The following is a 23,536-nucleotide window of genomic DNA, read 5'->3' as shown; positions in this document are numbered from 1 at the left end:
TGTAACCTCAGTGGCTGATCACATGCGTGTTCACGAATGCCAGGAATGATGTTTGAAGAAAGCATTCTGCTCTTTGGCCTTCTACGTGAAAATCAAAAATGGCAGTTCAGCCAAGAATGGTAACTGGAGACAATTGCATTGGATCCTCAAATAAGCAGAAATATATGTATCTATATTGTATTTGTATAGGTCTAAAATATATTTCTAAGATGTGACTAAGCAAATCTATCGTTTGCTTTTAAAAAATACAAACATCTTTTATTTATTATTCTGTTTTATGGTAAAATATACATAACTTAAAATTTGCCATTTTAACCATTTTTGAGTGTACAATTCAGTGGCGTTAAGGACATTCACGCTGATGCACAACCAATACCACCATCTGTCTTCAGAATGTTTTCATCATCCCAGGCTGAACCTTTGTGCCCATTAAATAATAACTTTCCATGCCCTCCCCCCTCTATCCTCTGGCACCGCTATTCTACTTGCTCTATGAATTTGACTATTCCAGGTACCTCATATAAGTGAACTAATACAGTATTTGTCCTTATATGTGGCTTATTTCATGTAGCATGTTTTCAGCATTCACCCATACTGTAGCATATATGAGAATTTACTTTCTTTTTAAGGCTTAATAGTATCCTATTGTATGTAGACACTGTACTTTTCTGTTTGTCTGTTGGTGGACGCTGGGATTGCTTCTGGGATGTTGCTTCTACCTTTTGGTGTGAATAATGCTGCTGCTGTGAATTTCTTGGAGTGAATCATCTTTAAATAGACTTTAAAAAAGGAAAGGAAAATCTGTGCCATTTTGTGATCAGTTTTATTAGAGGGCTACCACGGCCAAGTTTGGTCCAGGAAATGCCTCCCTCACAGACATGAAAAACCCCCAAGTACTTTCAACAGTGTTCAGCTGAAAGCTTTAGTATTTGCCTGAGGTCGAGAGAGCAGTTTCATACCACTTCTGAGCGGTCTCATCAGCGAACTTGGCAGCAACCTTGAGTGAGGCCTGTCAGGGTTCTTGGAAAACAGCCTGATGTTTTCATACCTTTTGCCCTGCTAGCTTTGCCTGTCAGTACCTCAAGAGGGAAACATCTGGCAGTAGCCCTGCTTCCTCAGCTCAGTCGTAGCTGCTAAGTCTCATCTGAACCCTTTCTGGATATATAGATAGGGTTTATGTAAGGGGTTTGCTCTTCAGTGAGCCTGCCTCTCTGTCTGGAGGGGAGCTCAGGGTCTGGGCTGCCGGCTGTGTGTATCCCACAAGGCCTCTTAATTTAAACTTACGTATTTTTTCAAATCAGTGTGGTAGGGTACGTCTGGTGGAGAATATAGGGCGGCATTCTCTCCCCTGACTCCATTCGGTGGGCCCCTGGCTTAGTGGTGTCTGCTCATCCTGCAATGACAGCTGAGATAATTTCTGGAGAAGTCGGAAATTGAGGTTAGTCCTGTTTTGTGGAAAAAGAAGTGAGATGTTTTGTACTTTGCAGGCTAGATAACAGTTAACTGTAATTAACCATGGTTTAAATGAGGCTGGTCAAGTCTGTTTGCTTATCCTGCTCATGTTTTCTCAAGACAAATGATATATCTGAACCCTGTCCATGAGTTTACTGATAGCATTGTGGATTTAAAAAATATATATTTATTTTGTTTTATTTATTTGGCTGTACTGGGCCTCAGTTGTGGCACTCAAGATGTTTCCTTTTTTTTTTTTTTTCCAGTCGTGACATGGGAACTCTTACCTGTGCCTTGTGGGATCTGGTTCCCTGATCAGTGATCAAACCCAGGTCGCCTGCATTGGGAGTCTAGAGTCTTGGCCGCTGGGCCACCGGGGAGATCCTAGCATTGTGAATGATAGTTTTATACTAAAGGTCTGTTTCCTTACTGCATGCTCTTTCTTTTTTAATTTTTGTCATTTCTCCTGGTCTTTTTAGTGATACATATGTGTATAGATTTGTAGAGTTGTGGAATAGATTTTGAAAGGTCGCTCAGTTTTCATAGGTGATCTCTGAAATGAAATAACGTACATGTTTAATCCTAAGTCATATAATTTTTATATGCAAAAGAGACTGATGGTCTCTTTTGCCCATTATTCAAATATTCTACTTCAAAGAATAACTGTAATACTGGCTGAATTAATTTTTTGATTCAAATACAAGTTTTAATTAGGGATGTATCTTTAGGAAAAAAAGATAATTGGGGTCTTTTTGTATGATTAAAATTTTGAGTGTGGCTCACTTACCTGGCAGTTTGTCAGGTAACTCGGCAAAAGCTTCTTTATCTTCCTTCTTGACTGTCAGGGAGCTCCTTTCTTTCATTTCCTTTTCCTCCTTTGGTTCTTGGGGACTCCGTGTATTCCTGTTCCCTGATCTTCCCGATTGTTCCTTCTCCGACTCCTTCCCTATTGCCTCTGCCTGACCTGTATGTATGTGTCCGTGTTTCCTGAGGTTGGACCCTCGAGTCTCCTTGCTCAGCAGCCTGGCCTATGCAGATTCCTGCAAGGGGCCACTTCCCTTTCTCAGAGGTGGGATGGAGGAGGTTGGGGTCCACCTGGTAGAAGGGGCTCTGGTTCCTTATTGTTTGGGACGTGTGGTCAGAGTAGTTTAGGTCCTGCTACCCAGCCTGTGTGGGAAGAAGTGACGGAGAAAGTGCAGACCTGTTTGTACCAAGGTCTCTATTTTAGGAGTAAATTTATTGATATATAGATTAAATTTGATCGTTGCATTTTCTAATTTGTATTTCATTTCCAGACTTGTTAATGCGACTATTACTGGAATAAACAGCGGCCTGTATTTCAAATTTAATGCTATTCTTAATTTTTGAGAATTCAGTAAATAATAAAATCTCAGCCTGCTCACAAAGGCTCTGGTTTGTCTTATTCCTCTATTGACATGTAGAGGGTGAGTTTTGTACACTGTCCACAGTAAGAAATGTTTAAAGATAGATAGTATTAGAAAGTGACTTTAAGAATTCATTTTTTTCCTCTCATCGATTTATTGCCTGTTGCGTCTTTAAGATCCGTTTAGATGTTATGGCTGTTTAAAATAGTTACACGATATTTCTTTTATGACATTAGAGGATTGTACAGTTGAGCTCTTTACTACTCAATTTTGTTTATTACTTTGAGTTAACATTTGGAGGTACTATTTCTGACGCTGTATACTTCAAGACTGTAGTTTCTTGGATTTTTTTTTTTTTTAATTTACTAAACTGCCTGGTGGAGATTTTCTTTATCAGATTCACTCATTTGTGGAGCCCAGATGTTTATGAAAAATGAAAGGAAGGGAATATCGACTGTTGGAGGGCACACAGCACAGTGCAATGAAAGTAAAATCAGGGCTTTTGAGTCTTGGCAGAGATGGGTTTGGGTGCCTGCTCAGCCATCCCTGACAGCAGGATGTTGATCTAATGACCTGAATTATTTGAATCTTAATTGTCACATCTGTAAAATGGGGACAGTAAGGCTCATCTCACAGAGTCATGATGGGATCGGGCCTGTGAACGCCCAGCACATCACGGATGTAGAGTTAATGGTAGTGATTGATTATAGCACTTCCTCTCCTGAGGCCAAAATGTACTAGAAAGTGATTATAGTTTTCTGTTGTTTTCTTTTATCATTTACCATTTTAGAGGATATGGAGGTAGAAATGAGGAAAGTCTAGAGTGACTTGAGAACCTCATTTTATTGTTGGAAATAAATTCATATCAGTGCATTTCTTTCTTTCCCCTGATTGCTTCTTTCCCCCACCCTGTGAAAGACGGTGTTAAAAATAAAACAAGTTACAGTAAGATTTTCTCTGTGTAGAACCTTTGTAAATGAATCAGTCTGACTAACTAGTTCCTTCCCCAGGGAGTAGAGGCTTTTCACTTATTTTTTCCTCATTTTAAATTTGTTTAATATGAAAATATTTTGAACAACTAGAAAACAGAATAATATAATGAATCCAGCCCTCAATTTTGTTGGATGTTTGTTTGATGTGTTTTGGTGTACATATTATTATTATTATTTTAAATATCCTATCTCCACTGGTCTATAAGTTCAGAGACCTTACTGTCCGGTGCCTAAGACAGTGCTAGGTGAGGGACAGGCTCCAGATAAGCTCTGTGCATCCTTCTGCAGGGCCTGGACCTCTCTTCTTCTCAGAGGTAACACTGGCACAGATAGGAGAGCAAGGAGGAGGAGAAATACCATGCTGGGTTCAGCCAGTGACACAAATATGTGTAACGTGAGGACCACCCTCGAGGATTTTAGTGCCATGATGTAAGATAGGACAGTTGAATTCAGAAATAGCTCCTAAAGAAATCAGAACATTCTCCCTGCGTTTGCTGAGCCACAGAGTAGCTGGTTATCAGAAGTAACTGTTGGGATGAGCTTTAAGGAGCGTGGGGAACATGCTAAGGAGCATGAGGATGGGGCTGGACTCTGTAGGCTGACAGGACAGTTGGGCCTGAGCTCAGCAGTGGGAACAGTGTCTCCAGGGACTGGAAGGAGGTAGTTCCGGCCTGGACTCTGTTATCAGAAAGGAGGGGCAAAAGAAGAGTCACATGTCCACGGAGCAAGACTGTTGCGCTCTTATTACGTGTAAGTCGGATGACTAGGCCCTTAATGAGGCAGTGTAGTATTCTAGGTGAAAAACTGACTTGCTGGAAGCATACGGTCCAGGATTAAGGCGAAGTCCCCTCTTTTGCTAACTGTGTGGCCTGAGGTAAGCCACTTAACCTCTCTGAGCATCAAGTCTGATGTGAGGGCTGTTCCTATTTTGGCTACTGAAGGTAAGAACACCGAACTGAGTTCTTGGCCAGACATTCCATCTTGCCTAGACGTTCCATCTTGTCTGTGGGAATTCAAAATAGGTAAATGTTGAAGAGTGTGACTTTTTGATTGGTCACAAATGTACAGAGTGACCTCAGATACGTGAAGGCATGTATAAAACGACTACAAAGTGAACTCACCTTGCCCGCCAAGTCTGTACTTCTCTAGTATCTTGTGAAAAGACCATCCTCTTCCAAGTCATTAAGACAGAACCAGGGAGGCATCAACAATTCCTGCCCTGCTACCCCTGTGTCCCTCCAGCCCCAAAGCAAGGTCCCTTTACCTCCTTACCAGCTCTTGTGTTCCTCTGTGTTCCCACGGCCTCGTTGCTGCTCGCCTGGATTTCTATACGTACAGCCCTCCACCTCCTGCCCTGTCTTCATTCCATTCTCCCAAACGTTGTCACAGTCCTCTTCCTCACCTGCCAGGGTCGCCGTGTGCGTCCTGCTTAAATATGTCCCTGGTTCCCATTGCCCTCAGGAGACAGCCTGAGCGTGAGTCTCCCCTGATGGCCCCTTGTCATCCTCTCAGGTATGAGAGGGTCCCTTCCTCAGTGGGTCCTGCTTCCATGCCTTCTGCCCACTCCGAATGCCTTTCCCCTGCTTGACTCATCTCATTTATTCTCATGTTTGAAGACTTAACTCAGAGTCAAGGGAGGAGCCCTGCCCTCCTCACCCACTCTGTGGTCTGGGCTGGGGTTTCCCCTACACCTGCCTCCGTTATGCCACCAAGCGCACTGGCTTGTGATGGGCTACTTAGCTGTTTCCAGAGTGAACACGCTTGAGAGCACAGCCTGTTTTGTTAAAACAAACAAAAAAAAGCAAAACCCTCATGCTTCTTTGTGCCTAGCCTGGTGTCTGACACATTGAAGGTTCTCAAAAAAGATTAGTGAAATATGCACGGATGAGAAATTAGTTTTTTATCTTCCTCAAACCAGGAGGACTGAAGCTGGGTAACCAAAGCGTTCTTCCTCCCCACCTTTCTGCCTGTATCCATTCCAGCATCTGCTCAACAGCCAGCTGTGACGGAGGAGAAGCATATGGTTGACTTGAAAGAGGCAGCTGGGATGTGACTGTGTGTGAAATATACTCACCTGCCCTCCCACCCCACCCCACACAGGATGGCAGTCCTGACACCTCATTCTTGTCTTTCTATTTGTGGTCTCCTTAAGTGCCTCTGCAGACATGATCTCATCCGGTGCGAGGGGCTGTAGCCTGGTTACTGGATGGGAGCACGCAGTGATGATGACCCCTTCTTTGTAGATGCAGAAAGGGCGATAAGGAGTGAACAAATTTGCCCAAAGTTAGTGAGTCGTTAGTGATGGAAGGGCTTCCCCAGTGGTCAAATGGTAAAGAATCCGCCTGCAATGTGGGAGACCCAGGTTTGATCGCTGGGTCAGGAAGGTGCCCTGGAGAAGGGAATGGCTACCCATTCCACTCTGCTTGCCTGGAGAATTCCATGGGCAGAGAAGCCTGGTGGGCTTCATGAGATCTCAGAGTCGGACACGATTGAGCGACTTTCACTTCACTTTAGTGGTGGAAGAGACCAGATTTTGAGCTGAAGTCATTTGCTCTTTCTCCTCTTTTATAACTGGTAGAACTGGGTTGTATCAGATTGATGTTTTCACCTATAATCATTAAAAAGGAAGATTGGCTGAAGAGGTAGGGTTCTGAGGCCTGTTCTGGGCAGGAATGAAGAAGTTGCCTCGTTTCAGTTGGTCAGTTTGGGAATATGATTCAATTCAAACAATTTTCCTGCTTCACAACCCAATAAAGTAACAACAATAAAATCTTAGTCCTTTTTAAGGTGTACTCTTGACATTCTACTAAATCCTTTAAAAGTACTTTTTAAATTTTCCTATTCCGAAATTCTGGCGTCGTTGCATAAACTTATGCAGCACAAGAAAATGGCTTGCTAGCATTCAACAGTCACATTGTCGATTTCCAGGAATATCTAAATTTTGAAAATTGCAGCCTCTGAAGTGGGCTATTGCAAGGGAACCACGCCTACATGTTTAAATTAAACTTTGGGCTTCTGACAGCCAAGATGAAGGTAGAATGAGATTGAAAATGCAAGGGTAAAACAATTAGGACACAAGATAAATTCAGACAAGGAGCAAGCCTTGTGTGGTAGTCTTTTACTTTGTTGGGGGACAGGGGGTTGGACACTCACTCTGTTGATCTCTGACAGAGCTGTCTAGTTTTGTTGTCTTGTCAGTCCTCATTCTTAACTCTTTCAACATTTGGTCGCTGAGCTGTTCCAGCTCCCCGCTACATTCACCCGCGTGCGCCTCTCTTCTCCTCCTCCTACTTGCAAACAGTGGTAATCTCAGGCTCCTCCGGTCCCTTGCCGGCTATTGGTTACTTCTACCACCATCACTCCACCATCCACACCCATCTGTGGTTGTCTCATTATTTTGGTCCCTGATGGTGTTTGTGTGGGTGCATGGCCGTTTTTCTGTATCTGGATATCTTTACTTATTTTTCCTGCTGTCTTCCCAGACTTGGTAGCTTAAAAACAAGCTGACTTTGCAGTGTTTGTGGTGGAATGAACCTTTAAGATCATTTGCCTTGTCCCATGCTAGAATTAAAAGGCTCAGGGAGGAGATGTGGCTTGTGTAATTTGACAGTCCTCAGTTAGTGTAACCAGGCTAGAACCCCTCAGAGCTTCTGTGTTGACCCCTCCTCGCACATTGGCCCTCCGTGGTCTCCTGAACCATCGCTGTTCCCTCTGCGAGGAGCTGCAGAACTATTTGGCTTTCACGTGTCCCCTCCATCACCACAAACCAAGTGTCAAGTATCCATTCACCAGGACCTACCGGTTCTTTCTTATCGGTAAGAATTTCTATTGTAACAATTTCATTCTTTAATAATGAAAAAAAATTACCAGTAGTGAAGTTCTCTTTTTTGGAGCGTGTAGATCTACGAGTTTTAACACATGCCTATAAACAGAGTAGAGAATAACCCAGCACCTCTCAAACTCCCTGGTGCTGCTTGCCTCTTTGTAGTTAAACCTTCCTCCTCCCCCTGGCAACACTGAACTGTTCTCTGTCACCATAGTTTTGCCTTTTCCAGAAAGTCCTGTAAGTGGGACTGTGTAGTGTCTATCCCTTTGAGACTCGCTCTTTTCACTTAGCATAATGCATTTGGGATTCATGCATATTGCTGTGTGTATCAATCACTTGTCCCTTTTTATTAGTAAGTGGTATTCCACAATATAGGTATGGCACTGTGTGTGTTTACTCATCATGCCAGCAGAGTGTGAGAATCCTAGTTGCTCTGAGTTTTTGTCAGCATTTTATATTGCCAGATTTTAAAATTTAGCTATTTTGATAGATGTATAATGGTCTCATATTGTGATTTTAATTTGCATTTATTTCTTTAATGATTAATTATGTTGACCATCTTTTCATGTGTGTATTTGCTGCCTGTTAGGTATATCTGTTTATCTGTTATCCTTTATGATGTTTGTTTGACCCACATCAGTATCACATCCCTATTCCATCTGGCTATTGTGCCTGACTTTCTATGTCAGCATTATTGCCCAGGTACACAGTACATTCCAAGGTCAAGGCCTGAGCTTGGAACTTTATATACATAATCTCATTTTACCCTTATAAAACCCTTGTGAGGTAAGTGGTGTCTTCTGTTTTTATGATGCAGAGCCTGTGTTCAGTAGATATTTGTTGAATGTATGTATGCTATAAGCCATTATTATACTCATTGACAAGTTCAGTGACTTTGGGCCAGTCATTTCACCTCTGAGTTGGTTTTCTTATCTGTTTAATAGGGATCTATATCGCAGTATTTTCTCTCAGGGTTATTGAGCAAAGGGTTTCTTTCTTTCTTTCTTTTTTTTTTTAAGATTTTTTTTTAGGGTTGCCCTGGAGGTCAAGTGGTTAAGAATCTGCCTTGCAATGAAGGAGACACTGGTTTGATCCCTGGTCTGGGAAGATGCCACATGCCACAGGGCAGCTAAGCCCTTGTGCCACAACTACTGAGCTGGCGCTCTAGAGCCCGTGCTTCACAACAAGAGATGCCACTGCAACCAGAGAGCAGCCCCCTGCTCAGTGCAACTAGAGAAAGCCTGCACACAGCAATGAAGACCCAGGGCAGCCTAAATACACGAATAAAAATTTAAAAAGCAAAAATAAAAACCACTTTATAAAAAAAAAATAGGGAAAAAAATTACTTATTTATTTCTTTGGCTGCTCCGGGTCTTAGCTGCAGCGTGTGGGATCCTTGATCTTCACTGTGGCGGGTGGGATCTCTAGCTGTGGTATGGGAGATCTGTTATAGTTTCCTGACCAGGGATTGAACGCGGGCCCCCCCTGCATTGGGAGTTTTAGCCACGGACCACCAGGGAAGTCCCCATGAGCAAAGGTTTTAAAGAAGAATGTAGAAGGTTGTCCATGGCATATATTGAGAAACCATTAGCAGTGGCCGCTTCTGTTATTCTCTTCAAACACTTCATGGTGTACTGAGGCTGTTTCTGCCCCTTGCTGGCTACCTTCCTTTGGAAAATTGCCCCTTAGCAAGTCTCCTCCTCCACTCTGAATCAAATATTAGAACCAACACAAGACTGAGCCTTTTGATTTTAAGAAATATGTTACTCTGGTAGCTCTGTGTAGTGACTCACTGCAACGTGGCTAAAGTACTGGAGTTTCAGCTTCAACATCAGTCCTTCCAATGAATATTCAGGACTCATTTCCTTGACTAGCCTTGACTAGACAGACCTTTGTTGGCAAAGTAACGTCTCTGCTTTTTAATATGCTGTCTACATTGGTCATAACTTTTCTTCCAAGGAGCAAGCGTCTTTTAATTTCCTGGCTGCAGTCACCATCTGCAGTGATTTTGGAGCCCCAAATCTTCATAGTAACCCTTTAAAATAAAAGCCCCATTTTACAGATGAAAACGTTGTGTGCAGTGGCCGTTTGACTTGCACAGTGTGACCGCTCGATCTTTGACCATGCTCACTGCTCTTACTGGAGGCCACTCTGCCTCAGTGCCTGCCATCAAGCCATGACAGCTGCTGCCTGCCGGGTGCCGAGAAAGCTGGCACACCTTCTCCCTCTGTGGCATCTGTTTTCTTCATGGGGGCTGTTCCTAAGACCCATGGCCAACAATTGTCTCCCCCAAGCCCTGGGACCAGGTACTTTTATTTTGTCCAGAAAGTCCACAGTAGAAAGAACATGAGCTTTAAGTCAGAGACAAGGTTCAAGTGGTATCTCAACCATTGTCTTTATTGCCTATGTGACTGTGGCCAAGTTATGTAAACTCCTAGAGCGTAGATTTCTTCAGCTGTCAAATAGGAATAATACATGCTGGTGGAGATGTGGGGACAGAAACAACACAAGAAAGCACTTAGCAAGCGCGTGGCGCATTGTTGATGCTTTGCAACTGGTAGCTGCAGTTATTGTCACCATCGCAGGCAGGGCCTTCTAGCTAGTCTTAGGAGGCTGAAAAAGCTGTTGAGAGTAGTGGTTAGAATGTGGATTCTGTGGTAAACCAGCTTCAAATCCTTGTTCTACCACTCATCAGCTGTGTGCTGTGCACAACCTAATTGCTTTCTATGCCTCGGTTTCTGCCATCTGTGAAATGGGTGTAGCAATAGCTGCTACCTCACAGGGAGAAATGATTGTAAAGAGACAAGAACTGGAAAGAGGTTGAGTTGAAACAACCCCATTTTGGTCACTAACACCATTGTTTCTTTCAGTGACATGATAAGAGCCTCCTTGAAATTTACAGTAACTTTTCTTCTCTCCTGGCAACCCACTCCAGTATTCATGTCTGGAAAATCCCATGGACCGAGGAGCCTGGTGGGCTACAGTCCATGGGGTCTCAAAGAGTCGGACACGACTGAGTGACTTCACTTTCTTCTTCCTGCCCAGATTGAAAGAATTTCTCGTTTTTTAAATTTAATGCCAACAGAAATGTTTGATACTATGATTTTACTGGAAATACAGATTAAATTGTCACAAAATTATTATCTCCACCTAAGACATTGAAATAACTAAACCTAAATAGAATGTCTTTTTGTCTAGAGAATACCTAAGAGTTTTTAGGTGACTATATAAAAACACAGGCAACTCGGTATTAAAAAAAAAAAAAGACAGCAGCAATACACTATTTCTTTGAAATGATTCGACTCCTCAGCTTTAAACTTGAATTTGGCTGGATTGCATGTGAGTTAATTTTTTTCCCCTTCAAGTTGACAGTAGTAAGCAGGGACCATAGCTGTGAGTCCACCAGGAAGAAGACAACCTCTGAATTCAACATAGGTCTAGAAATCCAGTGTGGGCAGTGTGTGGTGCCGGCTGGGTCTGCATCAGTATTCCGAAGTCTGTCCTATGACTAATATGTTCCAGCTGTCTGGGTCACTACTTTGGAGTACTGTTTATTTGTAGCGGCGATGCTGCAAATAGGAAAAGCTTTCCCTTTTGTTGGTTGAAAGCTTTGCTGGTGATTAGCAAAACAAGCAAGCCTCTTATATGGAGAGAGACAGGAAGGGTGGCTAAATAGTCAATTGTGGCAGCTACTTTGGAAAACGATCTGGCATTTCTGAGAAGCTGAACGTATGTGATCCCAAGCCCTGCTCTCTTCTTCTAGGGATACGCCCTGCAGAAACTCTTGCTGTGTGCACCAGGGGACGAGCACTAGAATCTAAATGGCAGCATTATTCTTAATAGCGAAAACTGAACAATCCCCAGATGATCCTCAGCAGTAGAATAGAGCGGTAAATTGTGGGTAGAGTCACACAGTGAGAACAATATGGTGGTGAAAAATCAGCTACAGTCACATGAGTCAAGAGGGATGAATCTCAAAATCAAAATCTCAAGAGGCGAGTCTGAATACAGTCCTGGTTTCCTTTGTATAACAATTAAAACCAGGCAGAACACAACAATATATTGAGAATACAGATGTGATAAAACCATGAGAGGAGCAAAGGAGTAAGTCAGAATTCAGGCTAGTGGGTTATCTCTGATGGGGAGAATCGAGGGTGCGGAGCAGAGAGGATCTTGAGTAACACACCAGGATGTGTGGTATAGATGGGATTGTATGTATCTAGACTTCATCTTACATGTACCTAGATCTGGCAGCGATCTGGGGCTCCTGAGTTTGAAGAGAATACTCTGAAACAGAGACCATTAGGAGTTTTCTGGGTGTACTGTGATGTTAAAATCCCCGCCAGCTTGACACGTTCTCCCAAGGCCATCTTTAAGGAAAGAGAGAGATTGCAGCCCTTGCTCCCTTCCTCCACATGTCAGGGTGTAACTAGAAATGAACTAGGCAGGTAAGGGTAGGTGTTTTAGCTTAAAAATTCATGCAACGATTGCGTTCAACTTCATAATGCACATGTGTTTCATAATTAGCAGTGTTAGTATCACGGATTCATGTACTCATCCTTCCTTCCCCCAAATCTGCGAGTAAAGTTGTTGTTTCCAAAGGTGCGTCATGTTTTTTCCCTTGGTTTAGTGTTGCTCTTCTTGGTCAGTATTCCTGGGCTCCAAGTGCTCTTGTCTGTGGGCCGTGGAATCGCATCCTATCTTTTTTGTGAGCCTCAACATCCCTGTGAACAGGTTTTCCAACCCACAGGAGGGGTGGCTGCTTGGGGAGGTTCTCTCAGCTTTTAATCAGGCTAGTGAGTGGAGGAGGCGGGACTGAACTCCAGGGGAGGGGGCCCTTGACTTTTGTACACCAGCACCGTCACATGGCAGACCTTGTGACCTCTAAACCTTAGTGTGTTGCCTGTAGCATTTTGGTGACCAGCAGGTGACGGGCCACTTGAGGCTGTCACGGAGGGCTACTACCTTCTCCCCAGCAGTAGTTTTGACACTCTTTCCATCTTTATTGGCAGAACAGTCAGTGTCTGTGCCGTTGTATTTTACTATATTTTGCCTTTTATAAAAAATGAATGGAAAAATCCTCAACAGCGAGTGGTAATTGTCTATTGTTGTGGCAGAGATGAAAATTACCTGGGGTGCCATGTGAGGCTTGTTTTACTTCCTCTGGCCAATAGTGTGCCCTCTGGAAAAAGAAGGGAGAAAAATGAAATATACATATATATATATAAATGTCAAAAATACATTAAAGGTTATTGTGTTTCAAAGGGAAGTATAATTACTATCAGTAATTGGTGATCATGAGTACAATATTGATGGTACTATTAAGAATGATTATTAATAGACACTCTTAGGGTGGGTGTGCCCTTCATCCACCCCACTCCCTCTTCCCCACCCCCTACCCCCCACAGTGCCGTGTGGCTGTGCTCTTTGGTCGTTTGGCATTGAGGTTGGGTTCAGATGTTGCTGTGTGGAGGGTGGAGTGGGGAGGGTGGGGACAGCCTGCACAGTGAGATAAGCCCTGAGCTTGGGGTCAGAAGATCCAAGCGGCAGTTTCATGTCTGGTATGTCTAATTGAATGCCCTGTATCATCTCTGACCCTAATCTGCCTTCTCTGGAGCATTCAGGAAACACCCCTTGCCTCACAGGGCTGTGGCAAGATCAAATGTAATAGATAATGTGAGGTGTGGTGGAGGCATCGGGTCTGTGACCGGCAGGCCCGTGGGCCACCCTGCCCAGGGAGCACAGTGGTCGAGGGAGCATGTGTTGTAGTGTGCAGTAATAGACTGGTCCTGGATGCCTTTCCTGGGAGGGACGTTGCCTGGAGGTGTGGCCAGTCTGGTGTGGTTCTGCGAGGTAAGTAAGTGCCTTCCAAGTGTAGCCTCAGAATACCAAGTCAGAGTCAAGTTCAGGTCCTTAATAAAGCCTCAGTTTTTGTTCCAGTGGAGTTTGGGCTACATCACTGCCCTGAAATTTATGTGAATTAAAAGAAATTACTGAGGAATTCCTTTGTTCCAGAAGTCCCTTGAGTGGGTGAGGCCAGTGGTTGTTCCCTGCATTCAATTTGTGATGGGATCGTTTTTCTCTGCTTTCACATTTCTCCTTGCCTAAAAAATAATTACAACAGTATTTTAATCTACAGGCTCGACACAGATTAAGAACATTGTGTCAACTGAAATAGCATTAACTTAATAAAAATCACTGATGGTAACATGCTGTTTTGCTTCTTCTTGCAGGATGAGGACAGCATGAACATCCCTAGGTGTGCCTCTGGGCAGATTTAGCCATTCGCTTTTGATTAGAAGAAAGAAGGCCACCCACTTGAAAGGTGAGCAAAGATTTCCATGTGTCTTTTTATTACAAAATATTTCAAACTTACTGAAGAGTTAAAGGATGAGCAGCAAGTTTTGTGTGTCCACGACCTACATTTAACATGTTAGCATTTTGCCATATTGTGTGTGTGTTCCGGTTTCCACATTTTCCTGCTGAAACATGTGACAGTAAGTTGAAGAGATCATGATGTTTTTATCCTAGATTCTTGGGGATGCAGTTCCTAAAATTAAGGATATTCTCTCCTGAGAGGCATTTTAGAACATGCATAAACTCTATGGCAGAATCATTTAGTTAAGTACAATTACATTTAGGCAATGATTTGCTTAATGGGCAGACCTGTAATATGAATTTGTTTGATATGAAAAACATCTGAATATAAAGAATTGGAATTTGCACTCTGCATGTGCCCTGTGTAGCAGAGGATTCCTGTGCTTTCTCTGTTCCTGGTAACGTGCCAGTCTGCCCCACTGTGGCTGATGTTTGTTCTCAGATCAGGGGATTGGATTACTGCTCTTCCTCCTTCCTAATCAGCCTTCACATGTAGACCAGTCTCTGTGATTTAATGTGATCAAAGGTCTTAACTGATTTTTGAAAACCGAAACTTACAGGAGAATATGAAAAGAACATGAGTGGTAATGTCTAGTTGAGTTTCAGTTCAGTCGCTCAGTTGTGTCCGACTCTTTGCAATCCCATGGACTGCAGCACGCCAGACTTCCCCATCCATCACCAACTCCTGCAGCCTGCTCAAACTCATGTCCACCGAGTCGGTGATGCCACTGAGGTACTAGTTGAGGTTAGTGTAGTAAAATCAACATTAGACAGAGTCAGAATGATTCCCAGCCCTGTAATTTGACTACCTGCATTGAAACTTTACTTGCGTTCTTAGAGATGTGTGTTCTGTTCTGATTACAGTTATATCAAGGCCAGTTACACAACTGTTCATTACAATTCTGTGTAATTCTTGCAAGGTGGCTGTTGGCTATTCTACATTCTAATCTCAGTTACGTTCCATTTATGGTATCTTCTTCAAGTAGTCCCTGAGTATTGAAGCATTTCTTCATAGATGTTTATGAACTGGAGTTAACTATTCAGAGCATTATTTTAAAAGAAGTATATTTAAGCGAGCCACTTAGAGTGGTGGAGTCCTTTTTAATATTCTCACTTCTCATTTAAAACAGAAAGTTAGTGATAGCAGTAAAGTTTCTGAAGGGCACTAACATTTTGAAGGAGCTTAGACTGGAATTACAGATATCTCAGAATGATCTCGTTGGCTTTCTCACTGTCTGGTTATGTTTTGAGATGATGAGAAGGATGGTTGGGGCTCCATATGAGGCAAGAGGCTCTGAAGGATGATGGAAGGGGAAGCCTTATGGGGCTCTGTGTGGGGCCTTCATATGGCTCTCTGGACCACTTCCAAGTGGTGGCATGTTTTTATTTTATTTTTTAAGCTTTTTATTGAAATAGAACATATATGCAAGAAAATATGCATAATGTACGTGTATAGTTCAATGCAGCTTTCAGACTAAGCTCACTTATGTCACCAGAAGCCAGACCAAGAAATAACACTTTTACCACAGCCTCATGCCTCCTCTTGACACTTGATACTGGACATGACCTACTCGGTGGGGAATTACTCTCTTGACTTCTAAGAGCATAAATTAGTTTTGCTTGTTTTTCTTTGTGTGTGTGTGTGTGTGTGTGTGCGCGTGTGAGAGATATAACATGATTATATAATGCAGATTGTATTCTTCCGGGTCCAACCTTCTTCAGTCAACAATGCATGACAGAGATACCTGCATATTGTTGCATTTAGTTGTAGATGGATCATTTTCATTGCTGGAGAGCATTCCATTTGTGAATTCAGCAGTTTATTCCTTCAGTTAGTTGCTGGTGATTGGGGGAGGGCACTCTGAAGCCTTAACCAAGGTTTTATCCTCATTGTGGTCATGGTTGAGATGTCCTGAGTTGTCCAACCTCTACCTGGCTTTGCTGTGATGTGAAGGAGAAATCCTGGGAGCAGATGCAAGGTTGAGACACAGTTGGAAAGAGTGGTGTTTCAGGCCTGTGATGAGTCCTGTTCTTTTTCCTGTGACTCACTGCATCCCTTTTCTCTTTGCACTCCATTGGCATGTGTTTTGTCCAGCCTTTTGTCAGCCATTAGAACTTTTCCTGCAGCCCCTCCTAGGAGACCATGACTGTATCAAACACTAGGCAGTCAGTAAGTATTTGAAGTCCATTGGATGTTGACATTATAGATGAAGCGTGCAGAGTTGACAGTCATGGGCTTGCTCTTGAGGAGCCTATGTTGTGGTTATGGATTCACAGTTATGGATATGGGCCACATTCCTGGAAACCAGTTGTGCTATAAAGTTTAGGATGTAAACTCAGAGGCTTGCATGGGACTGGCTTACATCATGATGGAAATTAATAGGGAGCAGGGTTGCTCAGTAAGGAGTGATGGAGCTATGAGGAATGATTATATATGCCCTGCCCAATTTTTGACCCAACAAAACATGTCTGGCTGAATTTAGCAAGTCCACCAATGTCCAGCCTTTAGAAATAGAGTGTTCACTGTAAGGAAGTGGTTCTCATGCGATTTGAATGATTTTCTAGCCAAATTCTGTTTTTATAGATAAAGTTTTATTTGAACACAGCACAATCATGCTCATTTGTGAACATATTGTCTATGACCATTTTTGTGTTACAACAGCAAAATTGAATCGTTGTGAAAGAGATTGGAATATCTGCAGCAGTGACCATGTGGCCCACAATGGCTGGGATGTTTACCATCTGGCCCTTTGCATAAAAGTTTGCCACCTTCTGCTTTACTTCATCAAAGCAAGAACACAGTAACAGTAACCTCTCTAGGCTTCCCCGGTGGCACTAGTGGTAAAAGCCTGCCTGCCAGGGCAGGAGACAGAAGAGGCGTACGTGGGTTCGAGCCCTAGATCTGGAAGGTCCCCTGGAGAAGGAAACAGCAACCCATTTCAGCATTCTTGCCTAGAGAATCCTGTGGACAAGACGAGCCTGGTGGGCTACAGTCCATAGGGCTGCAAAGAGTCAGACACGGCCGAAGCAACTTAGCACGTGTGCAGAGGTGTGAAATAGTCTTTATTCGTTTATTTTTTATTTTGGTGGCACTGGGTCTTCACTGCAGCATGCAGGCTCCTGAGTGGACTTTCTCTAGTTGCACAGGGCCTTCTCTATTTGTGGCTCGAGGGCTCAGTTGCCCCGTGGCATGTGGGAATCTTAATTTCCCCACCAGGGATCAAGCCCATGTCCCTTGCACTGGAAGATGGATTCTTAACCATTGGACCACCAGGGAAGTCCTTTAATGCCTTTATGGATTCATTTATTTATGCAACATACAATATACTTGCAAAGTGCCTATTGTATGCCAGGTGTAAAATGGTGATAGATATGATTCTGGGCCCTGTGGACTTTATAGAAACCCCTATGAATTTAAAATTCCATTGTAGGATTGTGCTTTTTGTGGAAAAAAAAAATGTATTATGGAAATAGCTTTACTAAATCCTCAATTTTAAATTAATGTGTTGGCTATTTTTGCTAACTTTATACATTTGATGAACACATTCTATGTAAACTAATGGTTAACTCCATTTTAAAAAAGTATGTAGTTTGACATCATATAAGCAATTATGTATTTAAAGATCCTACTTGTTTACATGTGATAACAAAGATGGTGTGAAAGCAGACTGTCTGCATAGGGCTGTGAGCTTTGAAGAGCTCCCCAAAGCAAGCCAAGCCAACCTTCAATCTTAGGTAATGATAATAATAAAAAATAAACCTCAAAGGGAAGAACCACATACAGGGTAATAAAGTTTGGAATGTAGTTAAACAGATTAATCTGTCTTTGTTGGTATGCTTATCTATTTGTTTATTCGAGACTGTTAAATTTGTCTCTTCTTAATAGGAGCAGGTGGTGCTAGTGGTATAGAATATGCCTGCCAACATGGAGGCTTAAGAGACCTGGGTTCGATCTCTGGCTCGGGAAGATGCCCTGGAGGAGGTCATGGCATCGCATTCCAGTATTCTTGCCTAGAGAATTCCATGGACAGGGGAGCCTGGTGGTCTGTGGTCCATGGGTTCACAGAGAGTTGGACATGACTAAAACGACTTGGCACACTGGCACACATAGAAGGTGATGCAATGAACACAGAAAAGAGGGAAATACTTAAAAATTTTCTCCAGGGAATGTGAAAAGTGAAAGTCACTCAGTCGTGTCCGACTCTTGAGACCCCATGGACTATATAGTCCATGGAATTTTCCAGGCCAGAATACTGGAGTGGGTAGCCATTCCCTTCTCCAGAGCATCTTCCCAATCCAGGGATTGAACCCAGGTCTCCCACACTGTGGGTGGATTCTTTACCAGCTAAATCACAAGGGAAGCCCAAGAATACTGCAGTGGGTAGCCTGTTCCTTCTCCAGGGGATATTCCTGACCCAGGAATCGAACCAGGGTCTCCTGCATTGCGGGCAGATTGTTTACCAACTGAACTGTCAAGGAAGCCCGAGGAATGTGAATCTGGTTTTTAACATCATTTTCACTGAATTAGTGTTTTCATATATGCTCATGTATGTTTTATGGGCAGATACTTGCACAGGTGACTGACCTGTTATCCAGCTGTAACACATAGTTATTTAGCTATGTGTACTAAGTTTGAGTGAACTCCGGGAGTTGGTGATGGACAGGGAGACCTGGCATGCTGCAATTCATGGGGTCGCAAAGAGTCGGACACGACTGAGCGACCAAACTGAACTGAACTAATCAAAAGAAAATGCACAGTGTCCTGACAGTGTCTACTCATTGTCTTAGGGGCCATCTGATGTGAGGTAGCATGTGTGATTTGGGTGACCAATGGTGCTTTCCTCTGAAATCTAATTATAAGAATTTGTCTGAAGGAACTATAGGGAAGGAATGTTAACTGGTGCAATGAATAATTTCATGAATGTGATTAAAACTCCATACTGGTTTCTTCTGTTACCAAAATCAATAAATAAGGCTAAGGTTTCATTTCTCTTCTTTACAAGGAAGAAATGATGTATACCCATACATAACTTTCTGTTGTGTTTAAAATGTTTTTAAAAAATCAACCCTGTTCTTCATTTTAGTAGTTTTTTGTAATGGTTTGGATTTAGGGGTAACTGAAAAATCAGAAGACCAAGAAGAAAGAAATATCACAGTTATTCTCCTTACAGAGCTGGAAACTCCAGAGTTAATTGTTTTAGTTAAAAATAAATTTTTATGAAACAAATTTGATGATAGGCCAAGTCACTTGAAATATGGCACTAAAAAAAAAAAACCAAAAAAACCCTGGATCTTCTATTCTACATAATATGGAGTTATTTTGTCAGGAACTCCAGCTTCAGGAGTGTTTAATTTGTCAAGGCTAGCTAATTAAAATTTACATTCTCAGTCTCTCAAGTTTTATTTTCAGAGCAGGAAAGGACTGAAGTGTTGCTGAATATAGCTTGATAGAATGAAACATGTTTTAGAAAGAGATCAGGATGATTCTCTTGGTTAAAGTAACAGAAAACCCAGTTCAAACTATCTTAAGTAAAAAAAAATTGATTGGTTCAGGCAGTTGAAAGCCTTGAGATGAATCTGGCTTCAGGAAGCACTAGACTGGGGATCCAGACAATGTCAGGAGGGAGGCAATGTCAGGAGGGAGGCTCGTTCTTGGCTGAATGTTCTTGGGCTACAGGTGAGACCTCCAGCATCTTCAGGCGCCGTCATGACAGGGACAATAAGACACTGCAGGGGCAATACTCTTGGCCTGGTGCTTAGCACTAGCCCGGTCCCTGTGGGTAGGGACACTGGCCTCTCCTGGTTGGATTGCCCGGGTCATGTGCTTCACACCTAGCGTCTGAGATCAGCACCTCTTCAGCTGAAGATGAAGCATTAATGACAGTGGAAAATGTCATTACCAGAACTATAGAAATCAGGGAGGGTCAGTGGATGCTGGGAGGCAAAATAATAATAGTAATAATCATAATAATAATTGTATCTTTTTATGGTTTGCAAAGCAAACCATTCAGGTATATTCTGTTTTTAAAAATTTTTTAATTGGAGGATACTTGCTTTACAGTGCTGTGTTGGTTTCTGCCATATATACAACAACGTGAATCAGCCATAAATATATGGGTGTATTCTCTTGTTTGACCTGAAAGAAGTGTCAGGGAAGCAGGATAAAGAAATGATTAAGAACATGGATCCTGGGGCCAGACTGCATGGGGTCAATTATTAGCCACATAAGATTTTGACAAATACTTACTCTCTCTTTGCCCTAGTCTTTTCAACTGTGCAGTGTGGAGTAAAGGTATCCACCGTATAGGGTTCTGGGAAGGATTAAATTAATGGGTATTTGTGGGGCATTTAGAATATTACCCGATGCAGGCTGGCCCTCTGTCTCTTGCTTTTCTCGTTGATCTTTGAGACAAACTTGCCAGCAGACTGACGGGTGGGCTTGCAGAAGTCGAGTCACATGGCCTATGGGGGAAGCACCAGCAGCAGTCAGGCATCCTGGCTGCGTCCTGAGCTGCACAGTCACCTCTGTGTAATGATTGTGGTGCATTTGGATTAATAATAAGTCAAAGAGGCAGTGAGGTAAGAACTTCTAGAGTAAGCCTGCTGTTTGGAAGTATCTACAGGTACAAGCAGGGTGGTGTTACATATTCTATTTGCAAGCCGATCTTTAGCTTCTCAGGTATAGAGTGCCCCCAGGGATATTTAGGGGACATTCGTACTGGCATTGTTTCATTCTGGTGGGTGCAAGCTTGGCACAATTAGCCGTATCCAGAGTTGGCACTCATTTGGGAAATGTTTGCTGATTGCTTAATCAGATCCAGTAATTCTAAGCTTTTGGGCTTCCCAGGTGGCTCAGTGGTAATGAATCCGCCTGCAAATGCAGGAGACGCAGGGTTCACAGGTTCAGTCTCTGGGTCAGGAAGATGCCCTGGAGGAGGAAATGGCAACCCACTCCCGTATTCTTGCCTGGGAAATCCCATGGACAGAGGAGCCTGGCGGGCTACAGTCCGTGGAGTCACAAAAGGGTCAGCCACAACTGAGCACACGAGAGCATATAATTCTGAGCTTTAGAGGAACCACTTGTGTGGTTGGGAGGTGATTTGAACCCATCAGTATGGTGTGAGGATGTAACTTCCGACAGAGGCTCTGACCACCCCTAGACTGCTTCCAAGGCCTTTAACCATTTCTGTCTAGAAGAAGAAACCATTTTCTTCATTAAGAATGCTTTCCCTTAACAGTGAGGTTTTGTGGGGAAATTACTCAGATGACTTAATGCAGGAGGCCTTGCCCTGGGGACTCAGCTTTGGCATGACCCAGACACTGGAGGATCATGTTGCTTTCTGAGGATATAGACAATGATTTCTTTGTACTGACTGTGGACTCAAGACACTGTGTCACTGTGGATGACCTATAACTGACCCACCCTAACCCCAATATGCAGCTACGCATGCAAGAAACAAATTAGCAGAAACCATAAGTTTTCCTCTCCCTACAGCGCTTTTGAGGAAAAAGGGTGCAATTCAGCATTCCCCAAGCTTGCTTCATGGGCAGACCCACATGGGCAGACTTCCCCGCAAGACAGACTCTGCCCTGCAGTGAGTGACGTGTCCTCCCCCGCTGTTGTTGTGCCTGGTATGTGGGAGGCACTCAGATATTTCTTGAATGAACAAACCTCTTTGAACTGTGCCTTTGTCTTCATTTTCAGTTTCTCTTGACAAGAACTCGTTTACCATGTAGACGTCTCCAGGAGTTTCTTCTGAGTCCTCCATTACCTTCTGTGTGAACTCACTGCATTATGTTGTTTCTTTAATAAGGGGTGGTGTTTTGAGTATTGATTCTAACACCTGCTTTTTACCATTACACTCCAGATAACACCACCTATTCAGAGAGTAAAGGGATTAGCTAGTAATTCTATAGAAATGACCCTTGGTTTGCCAAATGCTTGTGGGAATCATACAAAGTTCTTAGATTTAATCCCCCTTACTTTGTTCTTAGGTCCTTGGGAACGTTTCGTCTTGCTTAGTGGCCTGGGATTGAATACTAATAGATTCTTCATTGTCTTTAACCTGACCCATTTCATAGCTGAAAAATCAGGGGCAACCTTGTTTCCTGTAAGTCAACAACAAAAATAATAACGTTATTGTTCACTGTATGATGGGTACTGCCCTGAGTTCTTTTGTTGATTATTCTGTTTAATAGTCTCAACAACTCCATAACTATTATTTTATAGATGATGAAATGGAGGCACAGCCAGGATGTGGCTGAGTAGCCCCAGGCCTCCTTGCAGGGCTCATATCTGCTGCACTGCTTATTAGCCTCCAGGCCAGGGGCTCTCAACTGCCTGCATGTTGGAATCGCCCTTAGGGCTGTAAGAGCCCTCCGTGTCCAGGTATTGTTCTACTTCCTCTCCTAATGTTTTTATTTACTCGGTCTGGGGTCTTGGGTGAAAGTGCTGCGCACTCAGGACTGAGAACCTTTGAACCTGAGCAGTGGTTCTTAAAACGTTGTCCCCAGAACAGTAGCATTAGCCTCACCTGGTCACTTCTTAGTAGAACTTCGTAGGTCCCACCCACACCTACTGAGTTGAAACTCTAGGGGTGGCGTCTAGCCATCAATGTTTTGATGAGCTGTCTGTGTAATTCTTTTCCTTAAGTTATAAAAAACATAAACTTCACCAGCGTAACCTTTGTTGAATGTACAGTTCATTTGTGGTTCAGTCGCTCATACTGTGACTATCAGATACACCCTCTGCATGCTACCCTCTGCCCAGTTCTGCCTCTGCCCCTGTTATTCTGGGTCGCTGTCATCAAGCTGCTTAACTTCCTTGTGGTAGTTCTCTCCTCTGTATAAAGGAGGTAACCTCACTTGCAGAGTTTGGTAAACGTTAAATGATTAGACATTTTATATAAGCTGTCAGGTGGTGTACTAATGAAATATTAACATCTGTAATGAAATATTAGATGTCTCTTTTAAAAGTTTTATTGTTTTTTAGTTGCTCTGTCACGTCCGACTCCTTTGCGACCCAGTGGATTATAGCCCCCCGGGCTCCACTGTCCCTGGGATTTCCCAGGCAAGAATACTGGCTGCTGCTGCTGCTGGAGTGGGTTGCTATTTCCTTCTCCAGATTTTTAAAGTTTAGCTTTTGTTTTATTAAAGTTATGCAAGCTTGACTTTTAAAGGATCCGTGCAAGACCTCTTACCCCTTTATGTTCTTGCTCCCCCTCCACCCCCAGTTTATTTGGTGTTATCTTCTACTGTGTAAACAGCATTCACAGATATGCCGTATGGTCTGGTTTGATTGCCTTCTTTCCTGCACACACTTTTTTCTTGGATTTAATAATTGTCTTGTTTTTTAAATTTTTGTGCATTTCTCACTAAGTGAGGCACAAAGAGCCTTCCATGTGAATCTCTTCCAATATCTTAGGGTATTTTATCAACTTTATCTTATTGACACTCTCTCGCCTGAAGTCTTAGGCCCTGCCCCCATCTAGACTGCTTCCTCT

General features: G+C 43.0%; 1 protein-coding gene across 3 annotated transcripts in view; it reads left to right on the top strand.

Moving 5' to 3' along the window:
* The window catches only part of SGMS1 (sphingomyelin synthase 1), a 335,579-nt gene that overhangs the window by 20,035 nt on the left and 292,008 nt on the right, over nucleotides 1-23,536 (top strand). For all 3 annotated transcript variants that reach the window (XM_052660727.1, XM_052660728.1, XM_052660726.1), the window contains exon 2: nucleotides 13,889-13,980. The gene's annotated coding sequence lies outside the window, so the exon portion shown is untranslated. The remainder of the gene's footprint in view (nucleotides 1-13,888; nucleotides 13,981-23,536) is intronic.

This window comes from Budorcas taxicolor, chromosome 23 (genome assembly GCF_023091745.1).
Source record: "Budorcas taxicolor isolate Tak-1 chromosome 23, Takin1.1, whole genome shotgun sequence".
Lineage (NCBI taxonomy): Eukaryota > Metazoa > Chordata > Mammalia > Artiodactyla > Bovidae > Budorcas > Budorcas taxicolor.
Note: the sequence above shows the minus strand (reverse complement) of the source record. Positions and strands in the feature narration are given on the sequence as shown.